Source organism: Peromyscus maniculatus, chromosome 6 (assembly GCF_049852395.1).
Source record: "Peromyscus maniculatus bairdii isolate BWxNUB_F1_BW_parent chromosome 6, HU_Pman_BW_mat_3.1, whole genome shotgun sequence".
In the NCBI taxonomy this organism is placed as follows: domain Eukaryota; kingdom Metazoa; phylum Chordata; class Mammalia; order Rodentia; family Cricetidae; genus Peromyscus; species Peromyscus maniculatus.
In genome coordinates, this window is record NC_134857.1 from 48,594,893 (window position 1) to 48,612,650 (window position 17,758).

Here is a 17,758-nt window from a genome sequence, read left to right on the forward strand (position 1 = left end):
ATGAAAAAAATAATATGAACTCTTAGCCCCATACAAGAAAATTTTTAATGCTTTCAAATCCTGCATTTTGAAATTATAACCTATATATTTCTAATAATCTCTTTATCATAAATTGGTTATAAATTCCTTCAAAAGATACTTTAAGATATTTTAATATCTGCAGGTATTAGAGCATTACACTGCAATTCTGTTTACAATACTTTTGAACTTCCATTAACTAAGTCCTTATAATATGTGGTACATAGTATCTTTTCTACTACAGTGTCTGAGAATTGTTGAAAAATCCCAGCCTTGCAACATTACTGTTTTAATTGCTTTTTCCCAACTCTATTATTGCTAAGTAAGCATACACTACAGGATTGTAGATGACCTAGTATCATAATGCCTCACACATAATAGGAATCTTGAATTATTGTATGAACAAATGGTTACATGATGGCCAATTGCCTTTTGCTCTTTTAAGTCCAGACCAAAATGCTTTATTTTGAGCTTACACTGGGTTGAAATAATCACATTGAAAGTGCTTGCCAACTCCTCTATGTCCTTTCTCCAAGACTAGACCTTACCTGTTACACAGCTGCTCTGATGAATTACAGTCAGGCAACATGAAGTTAAATAATAAGAAATGCTACCAGTATTTGCTATATGGCTTTATCTTTACTTAAGTTCACTGAATTTTCTGTGCATAAAAAAACTGGAAAATAATATATTGTAGAAGAAAAATTCAGCTAATTAACCTATATGACACTGATTCTAAAATATGAAAGGCACATATTTTATTTATGAGGTTCCTTGTGCTAGTTTTGTATAGGTAAATTAGTCACTTTTAGATTCTTTGTTATTGGTTGCTTCCAAATTTTTTTTCTTGTGGATTATATTGAATTCTATTAAATTAACCTTTCCCTGAAAATGATTAATGTATAAGCTACATTTATTTTATTTCACATAATTAGTCTAGCTGCAAATTAAAACTTGAGATACATTGGTATGAACTTCTGTATCTGAAAGGATAATAATCCTTTATTTCAAATCTAGAAGCTACTAGTAATTCACTCTGTCACATCATCTATACAATTCATATCTTAATTTCTCAGCAGGCTGATATGCAGCACAGGGTTGAAAGCATTGTTCAAATGTAGATAAATATTGTCTATCTGGCTTCCTTTATCCACTCTCTGTTATCTCAACAAAGCTATTGTATTAGCATAGCAAAAGCTGGACCTTGCAATTTCACTTTGACTATTATGCAGTCTTTTCCTTTAAGTGTTCTTAAATCAATAGCATATTATGTTTGAAAGTATTGTGTCCGAGATCAAAGTCAGGCTGTATACCAAAATGTGTCCAAGGTAACTGTTTTACCATACGACCCTCCAACTGGCGTACTTCCTATGGCCCTTAGACATAGCTCAGTTGGTTCTCCACTTACTGATGTCCCTAGCACATGTTGATGGGCCTTCATTCATAAGCCATTTACTAGCCCTTTTCACTCTACTGGAGTTATATAACAATACATCTTCTAGAAAAAGTAAACAGTTAATTCAAAGTTTAGTTTTAAATTTTGCCTCCTTAAAGTTAAGTACTTTTTTCCAACTTCAGATTGTATTTCATTAATGAATTTAAATTTTCAGTTCAATTTTCTTTTTTTGTTTTGACTTGAAGAATATCTTACTTTGGCTTTTCTTTTCTCTGTATATGTTCAGAAATGTTCTGTCTGTCCCTGCTCAGTTTTTGAAATAGTCTTGTCATGTAGCTCAGACTGGCCTGCAAGTTACTAATGTAGCTCAGACTGCCCTTGAACTCAAGATCTCCCCACATCATTCTCTAAGGGTTGAGATTATATACATGCCCAGCTTTCTTAGTATACTTTTAAAGTAGATAATTGAAAATAATTTTTACTTGTAGAATGCTATGATACAACTGCTTGGGTTTTCCAAATGTTATTTTTATATTTAATTTAGTATGCATTTAAGGGTGCTAATTATGTTTTAATGTTTTTATAAGCATAATGGTCTTTCATTTGCATTTTATTTATCTAATAAATGTATTTGGTATAAGTATAGTGGCTTTTGAATACTTTTTCCCCTTATGTTTATTCAAAAATGTCTATTTATTAGGCTTTTTTCTTTTTCTTTTTCTTTTACTTCAAATATTTTTGTTTCCAAAAACTCAGTCAGCTTATGCTAAATTATTCATGGAACTAGTGGACAGTGAACATATGAACATAATATAAGGCAATTCTAACAAAGACTGAAGACAAACTGCAGGTCTTGTTTATTTAAGTTAGAACTCAAGTCTTTTGTCACAGTTGATTGATAAGAAACAAAGTAGATTACCCTTAATTTCCTCTTTCCTCTCTTCCTCTCCAATAATCCTCTAATCAAGGTGAGATTATGAACAATTGGCACTAAAGGGAAAGGCGGACCCAGCAGTGTTCTAAGTATTTGACACAGTTGAACTCCAGGGAGGCCTCACAAACTCTGAGTTCTGTGCTGTTGTCTTATTCCTGGAATGTGTGGAGGACTGCCACAAGACACCATGCTCACTCACTGTCTACAGAGCTGGGGAGTGGTGAAGACTCTCCTTGAACAGTCATGAATCACAAGCCTCACTCTTAGTGTCCAGAAGTGATCCAGTTAAGGGTGTGGGGAGATGGCCGACTGGAGAAGGGCACTTCCTGTGGAAGCAAGAGGAGAAGTCCAAATCCCCAGCACCCATGTAAGAGCCCAGTGTGGCTGTACCTCCTGAGAGCCCAACTTTGGTGGACAGAGACAAATGCATCCCAGGGCTCCTACCAGCCAGCCTAGACTAGGCAGTAGGCTTCAGGTCCAAAGAGACCCTTTCTCTTTGTAAGGTGGTAAGTGCTAGAGGAGTCACCCAACATCCTTCTCTGTCTTCGGCAACCACGTACATGGAAACATGTTCTTATACATGTACGCATACCCCACATACCGAGACTATGGCTTCATTCTTCCTTCCTCTATGCTTTGTCTTCCTCTCGGAATCTTGCATTCCACCTCCTAAGCATCTCTGTGTTATAGTGCCCTTGTCCTTACATAGAGCTGTTCCCATATTGCGTTTTGTCATTTAAGTTTCTGGGAGTCCCAGGTGAAGTATTCAGGACATAGGCATGGTGTTTTAGCATGTATCAGTGTCTTTTTTCCATTGTCTTTATCTGCTTTTCTCTCATTAGACTGGCCAGTCTGTGTGAACACTTTCAATGTCCCACCTGCCTCCAGTATTTCAGGACCTATACTAGGACCATATTTAAGCATCTCAGTTCTCAGATCCCCTTCTTAGAGATTTTGCCCATCCCATTGCTTTATGGTTCAAAGTCTTACTATATTCAGAAGAACTCTTTCCCCTCTTCCCCTCTACTGTGATTCACTACCTAAAATCCAGGGAAAAGGGAGTTCTTACATATCTTTAAGAGAAGGTTGGAGTAACTATAAAAGAAAGCCCAGAAGCAAGACTTGGTCACGCATGCCTGTCTTCCCAGCAGTTGTTGGGGTAGAAGCAGAAGGATCAAAAGAACAAGGCCAACCTTGGCTACATAGTGAGTCTGTGACTATCTGAGCTATATGAGATCTGTCTAACTCTGTAAAGAATGTCTAACTAACTGCGGTAACTGGTACCTGGCTACCCTTTAAGTCACTGTTTGCTCAATTGGCATGTTAATGTAAGGTTAGACAGAACTAGAAAGACTGCCCTCCGTGGCCTCAGTTCTGAATTGTGATGGGCTGTGATAGCTGAGATTTAAGCCCTCAGGAGAACTTCCCCACTTTGACTTACCGTATTAGGTAGTTCCACTACAGGATTTAAAATGTCTCCTTAGGAAAGTTGTGTTTCCTGTATATCAGATGTGACATTCCTGTATGTTTTATAATGCAGTATATTTAAAATGTCAATAATTGTCTTGTTAATACATTAGCAGCAATGTGTTATATTCTTAAGAAGAAAACCTCCTTAACCTGAATACATGGCTGTATGATATATTTTTTCCTGAGTCATTATTTAGTCAAACATCTCTGCAGACCACCTGGTCCTTTATCAAAGCATCTGTCTTAGTTCCCTCAGCAGTGAATGATTTGTCCTTTATAGTCCCCTTGATGCCATGTCTACCACAATGTGGTTGTGAATTCTTGTTAGCCCTTTGCTTACATACCACTTTGTCTGTGTTATACGGCATAGCATTAACTATGGTCAATGTGTGCTAATTAATTTTTACTTTTTAACCAAGAGATAAACCTTTCTTGTTTGCTCTTTTTAATAGTACTGTCCTGCTTTTGAGGATATAGTCACTGCACATAGTGTTGGCTTTCATAAATAGAATTTCCTTATTTCAAGTATATCACAAATTTTGACCATGTTTACATACATCTTCAGAACAGCTTAGTACTAGTGATTATTCTTGGCACATTGTGTATCACACATTTAGCTATACTCTTTATGGAGTTGGAAGGCAATTTAGATCACATCATAGCTCTTTTCAGCAAGATCTGTTTGTTCATGAAATACAGATATGCTGATATCCATATGACCATTGATAGGCCTCCAGTGATCACCCATCATGTTTTTCCTTAGCAATTTAAATTTGTTCTCTTCTCTGCAAACACAAATTTCAACACCAATTTAAAGTCACAGCCTTTGTATTCAATTAGCCATTTTTACTATAAATTAAGCATCAGGAAGCAGACATACCTCTTGTATGCCCATCAGTGTGTAATTTTAGGAAAGCCAATGCAATCTAGGCAGGCAAACATGCTCTTGTGGAAACAGCCCTGGTATCCTCTAGCTGACAGAAGAGATGAGGTTTAGAATCTGCTTTGCCATTCCTTGGCTCTATATTTGGATAAGTAACTTAACCTCACTGCAACTCGGTAGTAGAGAAGATAATAAAATTTGCCTAGATATGTTATAAAATGGCATGTCGTGGTTAGAAAGTACTTCATAACTACACAGGACTACAAGCTATTATTGGTACTTAGAGTTACAGCACAAGAGTATAATGTTGTATATATTGTGTTACATAGTTTTTAATTGACCTTTCAGTAACATTTATCATTTAAAAATAAACCTCGTGGGTGGGCGCAATGGCTCAGTGGGCAAAGGTACTTGCTGCACAAGCCTGTCAACCTGGCTTTGGCTTCTGGAATTAATGTGAAGTTAGAAGAGACCAACTCCCCAGAGTGCCCTCTGACCTCCATATGCTCTCTGTGGTACACTCATGACCACACATACATCACATACACGCACGCACGCACGCACACACAAAATAACTTTGAAAATTTAAATATGTGTATGTATGTGTACTTACATAGTGTTCCGCATGCTAGGTACTGCTTTGTGCCATATACATAGATCCTGAAAAGGAAAATCAGTGCTCCAGCATAAGAGCTTACACTGTACAATAGAAAGAGCCAAAAAATCAAGAAAAGAAATTAATAAGGTTTAGAAATGGAGGTTAGTGTCTTCTCATCCTATATAACCTTAGATGATCTCTTTAAGCCCACTTTCTCCATCTACTAAAGAAAGTTTAATATTCTTATCTACCATCTAAATGTATAGTTATAATAATGTAGTGTGAAACTTTCATATGATCAGTTATTGCTCTTCTTTATTTTTTTGTAAGTTCTAGCATCTTTTTGCATACTTATCATAGAGTACATTTAGGAACTGGAAATAACTGTGGTTCTCTGGCTGTCATGGACATTGTACTCATTTTAGGAAGGAGCAACTAGTGGGCCTGAGGTGATAGTAAAGAGATGTGACAATCTCTAATTGTGAACTGAATTATCTGGAACTTTAATCTCCAAGAGGACAGTGGGATGCCTTTCAATTGGGTTCTGCTCCTTTTAAGTCTGATTGGCCTTACTGAAACTATAGGACTCTTTTTTATACTTTGTTCCAACATCAGGATAAAATTTATTTATTTGCCTAAGTTGTCTGTGTTTCTACAGCAGCAGTTAAATACTAGCGTGGGAACAAAATGACCTAATCAAAATCAGAACCTGTGAGGACAGATTATTCCTGCAGAATGACTATTTACTCTTCACGTTAGCTCTGAGTAGTTCAGGTCTTGATGTCTATACCACTAAGTAAAGGTTTTTATTTTCTCAAGTAACAGCAATTATGTTAGTTCTCTTCTATTTCATTCTCTACAGAATTTCACTTAAACTTACCTTTACAACACCCCCAAAAAATTTAGTATAAGCCGGGCGGTGGTGGCGCACGCCTTTAATCCCAGCACTCGGGAGGCAGAGCCAGGCGGATCTCTGTGAGTTCGAGGCCAGCCTGGGCTACCAAGTGAGTTCCAGGAAAGGCGCAAAGCTACACAGAGGAACCCTGTCTCAAAAAAAAAAAAAAAAAATTTAGTATAAAAAGAGGAGAATGTGTGTTGTATTATTTCTTCATATTAAAAAAGAAATATCTAATACAAAAATCTAACTCCCTATAAAATTAATTAAAATTTGGCCTACCACTGCAAATATAATCACAAGACTAGCCAGGGGTAATTTTTTCTCAATAAAATTCATATTGGTAAGCTTTTCTCAAAATAAGAAGAAAAGTACCCAAAAATTCATAATTATTAGGTAACTTAAAACTTCATTTTTATTTTTTTAGTTTAAGAGAATTAGGATTTATTTTTACTTGTAATTGTATATACTGTTATTTGTCTTTGTGTGGGTATATGCATATGAGTGCACATGCCCTTGGAGGTGGTCAGTGAATACCAAGCTATAGTCCCTTGAACTACAGAGCTTAGGTATAGAGTAAGAAACTGGGAGAATCAGATAGCTTAGGAAAGGGAAATAGAATAGATAGTTGTGGATGGGTGGCTGGAGAGGGTGGGAATGGAGGTATGAGGTGGGGATGGGGATAGAAGAGGAGGACTTGGGAGGGAATATGGGGAGAGACAGCTAAAATTAAGGGCCATTTGAGCGTTAGTATGAAAGCACCAAATGAATGAAAAATGAATAAATAAAAAGGAAACATAACTGCTCTTAGGTATGGTGGAGGAGAAGGTTTATTATAGATATGTGGGAGAGCAAAGGCAGAGTCAGAGACAGGTACTTCTGGGAGAATCCAGAGTGGAATTACCAGACTGAGGGATGAAGGTAAGGGAGAGGGGAGCAGGGAACCAGGTGCAGCAGCTAAGAGGCCTAGAGGCACAAAAAAAGAGTGGGCAAACAAAATGTTTGGATTTATAGGGAAGAGCAGCCCAGCCCTCTAGACTGAAGAGTTCAGGGTAGGGAGATGGTGTATGCCAACTGAGAGGGCCTAACAGGTAGGGACTAAGGGGCTTCAGGGAGAACCTGGAGGCCAGATCTGCTTTGGTATGTTAAGTAGGAACCTCAGCCATTTGTGAAACCCAACAAATCAATAGAGGCTTCCTAACATATATGCATATATAAAGGCTATCTAACTGAAATTGCCAAATAACTAGGGAGACAGAGCCCCAACTGGGCATCTCTTGAAACCAAATGAAGCTTCCAATCTGGGGATTAGGTTACATCTAACTGAGTTGCTGGCCAAAGGGGTCTCATCAGAACCCCCAAACAATCCAGGCTGTTGTCAAGACTATAGGTTGCTCTACAGAGACAGACAGCAAGTCCCTATTGATGAGGACACCACCTACACAACTCATTGAACATGGAGATGTCAAGACATTGTCTACATAGAGCCTTCACCCCTATGTTACAGCATCTTTCTTTGGTACAGGAAGGTACTCTGCATGCTACTAAAAGAGAAATGTAAACACCAACCCAGCCATAAACCCTTGATCTACAATGGTGTCCTGCCTGCAAGATATGCTAGTGCAGTGGTGGCACAAAGCTTGTAGGAGTAACCAGTCAGCGTCTGATTGGACTTAAGACCCACTCCACAAGATGGAACCCACTCCCAACACTGCTTAGGTGGCCAAGAACCTGAGACTAGATAGCTCAGGACCTGAGACAGAACTAAATAAACTGGTCTGCTAAAAGACTGTAGCAGGAAAATGACTCCTAGTGGCATCTGCTACATTAATAGACCAGTCCTTATGCAGCCATCATCAGAAGGCTTCCTCCTGCCGCAGATGAAAACCAATACAGAGACCCACAGCCAGACATTACATAGAGAGTGAGAGACCTGGGAACACTCAGCCCCAAAGGGTTGTCTCCATCAAATCCCTCCTCTCAGGGCTCAGGGAACCCTGTGAAAGAGGCACAAAGAGTGCCAGCGGGTATGGAGGACACCAAAAAAACAAGACCCTGTGAATCACATGATGAAAGCACAAAACAGAGACTGAAGCAGCATGCACAGGGCCTGCACAGGTCTGCAGCAAGTCCTCTGCGTATATATCATGGCTTCCAGGTTAGTGTCCTAGGTGTGGGAATGAGTGGGTCTCTGTTTCTTGTGCCTTCTCTTGGTCTCTTTTCCTTATGCTTGTTTGTTTTGTCCAGTTCCAATGTGTTAGTTTTTGTTTTATCTTATTATTTTTTATTTTATTATTATCCCTTAGAAGCTTGTTTGTTTTCTAATGAGACAGAAAAGAAGTGGATCTGGATGGGAGAGAAGTGGATAGGAACTAGGAGGGTCAGGGAAAACCACAGTCAGAATATATTATAAAAACCATATTTTTCCTAGAGATAATAATAATTTAAAAGGAAAATAAAATAAATACATGGGATAATTGTCGTAATTCTTATATATTCATCTCTCAAAACACCATTTAACATTATAAAGAGTCATTTTCTTCCATAGCATGCCAAAATACCTAGTTTCTGCTTAAGTTTCCATAATTTTATAAAAACTTAAATTTAACAATGGAGTGCTAGGAATGGAGCCCAAGGCTTCCTGCACGCTACACAAGCAGTCTACCATAGTGTAGTGTATTTAAAGTACCGAATGCTTGCAGACTTTTCTCTCATATATTGAGAATAAAATGGAGAGATGGGAAAGAAAATATCAATTTGAAAGGACTGGTGAAGGAATGAGAAAATTCTTCCTGTCTACTTTATTATGTCAGTCATTTATCTGTTTAGGGTGTGGAGGATGGAATCAGAGGACAACTTATAGGAGCAGCTTCGTTCATCATATCATGTAGATTCTAGTGATCAAATTTAGATGCTCAGGCTTGGTGGCAAGTACCTTTCTCCACTGAGCCATCCTGCTTTCCATTTTTTTCCTGATTTTTATGGTGCAGTGATAGAAGTTAGGCCAATTATAAATGCTTACTAGTAACTGACATTTGACCATGTCTTTAATATAATAAAATGATATCTAATTCTATATTTTATGTAAACCTGTATATGAGATTATTTTTAAATTTTGCAACTGATTAAAAAGCTTCATCAGGCCGGGCGGTGGTGGCGCACGCCTTTAATCCCAGCACTCGGGAGGCAGAGCCAGGCGGATCTCTGTGAGTTCGAGGCCAGCCTGGACTACCAAGTGAGTCCCAGGAGAGGTGCAAAGCTACACAGAGAAACCCTGTCTCGAAAAACCAAAAAAAAAAAAAAAAAAGCTTCATCAGTATGCATTTAAACATGGTATAAGCATATAGCAGCAAGGAAATGGGAAAGAGGGAAGGGTTCATATAGGAAGGTAAACCAAAGCTTTTAAGTATTTAAAAACTACCATAAAGAGACCTGCTACTTTGTAAACTTACTAGAAAATGAAATAATGTTTTCTTCCTAGTTTTTTACAAGACTTATTTATTAGCCCTTAATGACTTTCTGGTCTTCTCAGAAATCAGGAACAGAGTCTCAACTGAATGTTTACAAAAAAACTCACAAAAGAACAAAAGCTATCACGTACTCGGGAAAGGCCTGTGAGGTTGTAACCAGGCTGGCCAATAACACTTAAACTTATTAGCTACATTGGAGTCACCGGTCCCTGAGCAAACTAAGGAGATGCACAGAGCTAATCCAGCTCAAAGTAAAGAGAGACAGGAACCAAGCACAGGAAGGTGGTATGCTTTCAGTGGAAGTTTGTCTGTGAACAGTGTGTTGAAAGTCCAGACCAGTGTCCTGCCTGCTGTTTGTGTGTCCCTTTCCCTCTTAGGACTGATCAACTCCCCACAGTTACCCCTAAGTGACAGTGTGTTCCTGTAGAGTGGGAACCGGGAGAAGGCAGCTACTACCATGCTTACATGTCCATTTTGCTATGCCCAATACAGAATTGTTTCTGTAGTAATTTAAAAATGGCAGATGATGATTCCTTAGGGAATTCTGAAAATTCAGAAGATGGCGGTGTCTTTTGTTTCTTTGGGGTGGAGGGAACAAGGTCTCACCACATTGTGCAGCATAGGGAACCCGTGGACAGATGGCAGTCCTCACACTCGAGGCTCCTGAGCTAGCTGAAAATGTAGGTGTGCCTCTGGACACCCAGCTGGAGTTCATTTTCATAAATACGGCATTGGAGAATGTCGGTGTAGTAAGAAGGCCGAGGGAGACCCTCGAATAGTGTAGCACCTACTTCATACCTGAATGTCCTCACCATTGTTTTTGTCCTCAGATTTATTCAATAATTATGACAAACAAAACTACCAGTCAGCAGAGGGGGGAAAAAACCAGATTGATGTAATTGTTTATGATCTTGTCCAGGAAATAAATTTAAAAGATGGAAAATTGTAAAATTATAAAATATATTTTTATTTCTGCATGATTTGACTTGATTATGTATAATAATCTGATTTCTCTTTATATAACGTAAATCTTAATGCAAGTACATTCTTCAACTCCTTGAAATATCCTGGGCATGCATTCCATGCTACAGGGTTTTTTATTTAATGTTAATCTCCCTCTCCTTCCCTCCCTCGCTCCCTCTCCCCCCTCAGACTCCCCCCACCCCCGTGTTTTAGAACATTTGTAATCAAATCCATGCTCTTATAAGGAAGTTGTGGTGATTTGCTCTGGTTTTCTGCCTAATCATTGTTTTCTTACTTTTAAGAAACAGTCCACTCTCTTAAAAGAGCCCTTAGACTTTTCAACAGATGGAAGTTTATCTTGGATCAAAACAAAGCTTCTGTTTCAATGTATTCCTGCCCGAAGGCAGGAGACTGGACCAGAAGACATCCTGCAGGCCCCTTGACAGACCTGTGTTTTGTTTGCAAATCTCACTGCTGTTGAGCGAGCTGAAATAGAAGGCGCTCCTCATGCCTTCAAAGCAGCAGCAGCAGCTATTGACATGCTTTGTAAGTTATTTTTGCTTTTGTGTTGAAAAAGTGGCCTTAGAAGTGTGGTGAGCAGTGCAATACTTTAAAGCTATTGCTTTCCAGCCCAGGAGAAAAGTTCTTATTTCTTCCCGGTGTGGTGATGGTGCACCTGCATCGTTGTTACTGTAATTGTATTGCCAAATCAGCTGTGAGATTAGTTGTTGGATGTTACATGTAATCTGCACAGAAATCAAATTATTTAACCTCGAAGCCCACAATACCTCCTCCTGCTGGTTTGCTGTTAAATATTCAGTATTTTCTTGTCATGAATACAAATGGAGGACAAATTAGAATCTACAGACAGCTGACCTGAGCTTCAGATTAGAGACTGAGGGGCCTGTGCTGTTTTAAATGTTTTAATTATCATACTCCCAGTAGCCAGTTGAAGGACACACATAAAATCATTTTTTAACAAAAGAAAAAGCAAGACTCCTCCTCCTCCTCCTCCTCCTCCTCCTGCTCCTCTTCCTCCTGAGTGCAAGTGTGTGAGTCTAATTGTGTTGCACTTCCATTAGAGCGATGCTGATGTGCTGCATGGATTCGGGTCTATTAGTAGGAGTCATTTTTAAACGCCAAGGATCTCCAGTAATGTTTTCTCTTGGTGTGTATTTGCCTTGTCGGAAGGATGATGTATAGTCCTCATTTTATTTTGGACAATGGATCTGTTTTTTGTGTGTGAAGTCTAATTTAGACAACAGATCTGGTAGCTTACGCTGAATGAGGTGAAATGTGTGGAATAATGGACTGATTCATACATAACAGCATGTATTTACATTGGGGAAGAATGAAGCTGGTGAAATAAGCTACAAACAATTGTTCTGGGAATAAAAAGACTTAATGTGTGCTAGTGTGAGATTTATTTTGAATAACTAAAATTATATAGCTTAATCAAAACTTTCACCATTTAAAGTAATGGGAAGGTTATAATGTAATTAGAATGTCATGCTAGTTGATAAAATATTAATGGGTATTTATAGAGCAAAACAATTTTTTTTAAATTTCAAGTAATTTTATTAACATTTTTTATCAGTATTAATCTGGTATCTATAGTCTTGCATTTGCATTTTTTGTTTCTTGTATATATGTTGGTGTAATGTTGATTTGATTAGTTATGCCTGGCTAGTAAGCGGTGAAACATTTTTATATACTCTTGGGAAATAAATTTGGCAGAAAATCAGCATGAGTAGATTTAATTATCACTCTGAGACCTTTTCCTTTTCTAGCTTAGTGATCCTGAAACTCCATGTGTCTCACTGAAATCTGTGTGGACGCTAAGCTTCGCTTCCCAATTTGTCCTTCCATGCAATGATAAGCCAAGCAATTACTGGGTTATTGATTTTTCATCATGGCAAATTTAAAGTTGATTTTTTCCTGAAAAGGCAGGGGTGATTAAGTGTTTCCCCTCGGTTTAGTACAAGAGAGCTGTGTGGCAGAATCTAATATCCTGAGGTCAACCTCTGCAGGCAGATAATACGGTGTCTTGGCCACGTGCTAAAGAGAGAAATCAGGACTACAAATGTGATAGGATATATGTGGAGACAGTTTAATTTGCTCCATTTATATGAACAAGTCATGTGGCACATGCTTGGAAAACACCATTTTCAATGGGCTTAGAAGTAAGGCCCACGTGGGCAGGGCGAAAGAGTGAGTACAGACAAGGACGGTGCTATTGCTTATTAAGGGAATTTCACTACCATTTTTAAATGAAAATAGCAAACCATTGGAATATAGGATTTTCAGAACATGGAGTGAAATCCACATTTATTATTATAACAATTTGCTGGACTGTAAAAAGCAAAAATAAACTGCAATGTAGGAAAATTGTGATTAAGCTGTGCACACTAGTCTTAAATATGTATACATGAGAATCTCTTCAGGCAGTTTGCTGGCAGAGCATATTTTATGCTCTATGAAGAAACAAATTTTTCAATGAAATATTCCATATTTGACTCAAAATTATTTTTAAACACCTTGAAGAATTTTTTAAATAATATTTTTAAATTACTTATTATAAGCAGGAATATAGATAAAGAAATAGACATGATTATGGGAAACTTGAAACATAAAAATGGTAGAAAGTGTATCAATAACTTGAGTGAATATTTGCCATTGTCTTAATATAAAATTCAGAGGTTCTAATTTTAGACTCATGTACAATGAAATGTATTTGTTAAATCATAAAATAGAAGATACAAGTGCTCAAGTTGCTTACTTATCTTAATCTTTTATATGGCACTAAATATTCTACCAAAAAATTTAACAAATGTAATGCACTCCCAGATCTTTAAGGTCCTTTCCCAACTAGTTCTGCTTCTGATAATGTATCTTCCTATGGATTGGAAGCCCTTATGTCTAGGACCAGGTTACATATTCCATTGAGAAACTCTCGTCTACTCAACTCTAGTGTTCAGGTTCTGTGTGTGTGTGTGTGTGTGTTGTCCCACATCTGGCAATCAACTATCTGACCACATAGTTAAAATTTGTGGATATGTCGTCTCTATTTCCAAATATTTGCAAGTTGTGATAAATGTGCATAACACATCATTTTCCATAAAGGTGACTCATAAATCAGATGGTTGTGATTGTCACTGACTAGTTTTTATTTAAAGATGCTTTCCTCTGAAACATTAAATATTAGGGAAACATTCTGGATTCAGTGAGAAAAACTTTCTCAGTAAATATGAAGTCTGTATCATATAAAATATTCATAGAATACTTAAAAGAATCTAATCAGAAATGCTTATTTATGAACATCAAAGAAAAAGTCTTATTGTAAGTACTTATCTATTTAGTAGCCACCATGCCCATCATTTCTCTGGGTTTTTAAGCTATGTGGCACTATGTGCTTGTCTCTTCCCCAAAGCCATTACCAGTATTATCAGACTAAGAAAATGCCAATGTATTACTCTTTAAAGGTTCTTTCCTATCCTAGCCTTCAAATAACCATTAGTTGACCTAATCACTAATTGATAAATCACAGTTCGGTGTCTCCTGTCTGACTTTTAGTGTTGATTGAGCTGTAGTGACCTCTTTTAGTTAATGGTTGTGTAAAACGAGAGGTCAGTATGGAAACTTGATCCCTGCCTTGTTTTTCATTCATATCCTTCTGTTAGCAAAACCTCCTATCTGTTGCTGACACCATGTTAAATGCTCTTACTATGAAGATAAATTAGACAAGTCCTTAGTCTTTAAATATATATATATGTATATATATGTATGTATCTGTTTGTGACCATTAGAAAGATATGCCATGTGCATAAAGTGTGAAACGATGCAGAAAAAGCTTTAGTAACAAAATGCAGGTAGACTGTTTGTGAAAAGAGAAAGATTACTTGTAGGCAAGAGAATTGGGGAATGCCTTGAAGAAATTGCTTACATTTTTCAAATCTGTCAATATGACCAATCCTGGGGTAAACATATATAGTAGGTGGTAGCAGGGGAAGGGGAAAGAACTGTTTTGTTTTGTTGTGTTGTTTATTCCACCTTCTTCCTTTGCTAAAATTAATTCCTAGCCAGGTTATAGAATTATACCCTCACGGTAGCCGTGTGAATATGCAGTGTTCCTGTTTTATAAATTGGGCAAATTACGTGATTAAGATCCTACAGATACTAAGTAGTAGAGCTGGAACTTAAAATTCTCATTCTAACTTTATATTCCCAGTTCCCCTTTTATTGTTTTTTTTTTGTGTGTGTGTGTGTGTGTGTGTTTGTTTTGTTTTTTTCTACTTTGCAGTTATGTAGCATACATAGCAATTGGGTCTAGATCTTAACTTCCATAGCAACCAACTCTAAAACTGACCAGTGTTTCTAAAAATGACCTGCATCAAAATAATCTGAGACTTATTTTTAAAATGTCTAGATTTCTAACACCTTGCACTTTTCGTATTTGACCCCAAACTTACATGTGTTCTAAAATGTCTCTGGTGGCTGCAGTTTCCTGCATGATCTTTTGCAAAATTGAGTGCTTGGAAAGAACTCCAACCAGCTGATTTACCACACAATGTAAGAACAAATTGTTCTGTGTATGTAGTTAATCATTTTCCTTTTTTCTCATTGTTATTCCTTCCTTAAGTTTTTACAGTGTATTTTGATCATATTCAACCCCCCTTCGCTCTTCCCTGATCTGTCCCCCTTTCCTACACATCCAAATTCATGTTCTCACTATCTTAAATCCATCAAGACCAGTTTCTGCAGCCATACACTCTTGGATATGGCTTTTTCCATTGGCGTGATATGCCCTACCAGGGAGCCACACCCTTAAAGAAAACTGACCCCCTTCCTTTTATAACCCATCACTGATTATTGGAATATTTAATTGTATAATTTTGTTTTTTCCAATTTATATAAATTTTTTTCATACAATATATTTTATCATATTTTCCCCCTCCCCCAACTTGCCTCAGATCCTCTCCATCTCCCTACCCATCAGCTTCATGTTCTTTCAATCTCTCAAAAAAAAAAAAAAATGAAAATCAAACCAAAAAAACCCAATAAGACAAAAATTGACAAGCCAAAACAAAAAGCCTACATATCAAGCAAACAAACATGGAGTCTGTTTATGTTGGCCCACTACTCTGGGCATGGGTTCTGTCTGGAGTGTGGTTGATATACCCAGTGACACTGAAGAAAACAGTTTCTCTTTCTCAGCAGGTTTCAATTGAAAATAGCTTATAGTTTAGGGGTGCAATTCTGAGTCTACTTCCCTTTCTCAGTGCTGGGAATTTTGTCTGGTTTGAACCTCTTTAGATCTTGTGCATGTTGTCACAGTTTCTTTGAGTTTGTGTGTGTATTAATCCTCTTGTATCTGGAAGATGCTCTTTCCTTGGTATCATTTACCACCTCTGGCTCTTAAAATCTTTCTGCTTCCTCTTCCACATTGATCTCTGAGTCTTATGGGGAGGAGTGTGATAAAGACATCCCAATTTCTCCAGTCATGAGTCCCTTGGTCAGTTGCCATCTACTGCAAGAAGGAGCTTCTCTAATGAGGATTGACCAATGCTCTGATCTGTGGGTCCTTAGGAGTCGTTTTATGGCTATGTTCCTGAAACACATAGCCTATCCAATCTCAAGTGTGTGGCCACGTTAGCAGCGTCAGGCATGGGTGCCATCCCATGGGATGGGCCTTCAGTCCCATCAGACAGTGGTTGGTGACTCCCAGAGCATTTGTGCCTCCGTTGTACCAGTGTATCTCGCATTGTTCTAGATCACAAGCTCAGTGGCCGGGTGACATGGATGGTTGCTTTTCTCCTCCAGTGGCACTATGAACACTAGTCAGTAGGAGTGAAACTTCTAATTGGCCTCCAGCTTGATTTCTCCATTTGTGATGAAGTAAGTAAGTTGTATCTTCAGCAGTAGGGCCTTGCCATCAGATTGTGGAGGATAAACAATAGCCTCAGCAGTAGCCTGTGATGTTTGAAGATGAAGAGTCTATGGGACCTGTAACTAGAGTTTTCCTGCCTTGCCCACAGTCAGGACAAATCTCTGTCACCCACCAGTCCCACAGCCGCTCAGACCCAACCAAGTAAACACAGAGACTTATATTGTTTACAAACTGTATGGCCATGGCAGGCTTCTTGCAAACTGTTCTTATAACTTAAATTAATCCATTTCCATAAATCTATACCTTGCCACGTGGCTCGTGGCTTACTGACATCTTCACATGCTGTTTGTCATGGAGGTGGCTGGCAGTGACTCCTGCCTTCCTGTTCTTTCTTTTCTCTTCTTTGTTAGTCCCGCCTATACTTCCTGCCTAGCCACTGGCCAATCAGTGTTTTATTTATTGACCAATCAGAGCAATTTGACATACAGACCATCCCACAGCAGGGACCCCGTTAGCCAATGACTCAACAAGATGTAACCCATTCCTGACACTGAAGGTTTAGCTTGGTAGCATAAAATGTCTCTTGGGATATTCTCTCCCCTATTATGTGGTGACTCCTTTTAAATTCCTTTCGTACGTGTATATATTTTAAGAAGCTTCTACGATAGTAGGCTCCCATGTGGCTTTTCAAAAGGCCTCCAGTGTTAGTTGCCCCTCTCTACATTCCCTCCTTTAGTCTGCTCTCCTAGCTCCCTCTCCATTTAATCCTCCTATTCTAACTTCCCCTTTACTCCTTAATAACACTATATGTCATTTTCTTTTCTCTAAAGGACCTCCTCTTCACCACTTGGTCTCTACTAGTTACCTAACCTCTATTTAGGTGTGTACACACACACACACACACACACACACACACACACACACACACACACACACACACACACACACAGCTATTTTGAAAGTGCAATGATGTCCAACCAAAATATTTACAAATTCTTAAACAAGTATTAAACCATATTTCTTTATTATGAAAGAATACTTTTGTTTTGTTTTGATGCTAAAGCAGTCAAACAAATGCATGACTTTTTTTGAGAGAGGGGATCTCTCTGCGTATCTCTGGCTGTCCCGTAACTCACCATGTAAACCAGGCTGACTGTGAACTCACAGAGATGCACCTGCTTCTGCCTCCCTAGTGCTGGGATTAATGTAGTGCACCATCATGGCTGGCTAAAGCATAACTTTTA

The 17,758-nt window shown here is 38.2% G+C and overlaps 1 protein-coding gene across 1 annotated transcript in view; it reads left to right on the plus strand.

Moving 5' to 3' along the window:
- The window catches only part of Rsrc1 (arginine and serine rich coiled-coil 1), a 327,279-nt gene that overhangs the window by 275,701 nt on the left and 33,820 nt on the right, over positions 1-17,758 (plus strand). The gene's annotated exons all lie outside the window — the stretch shown is intronic.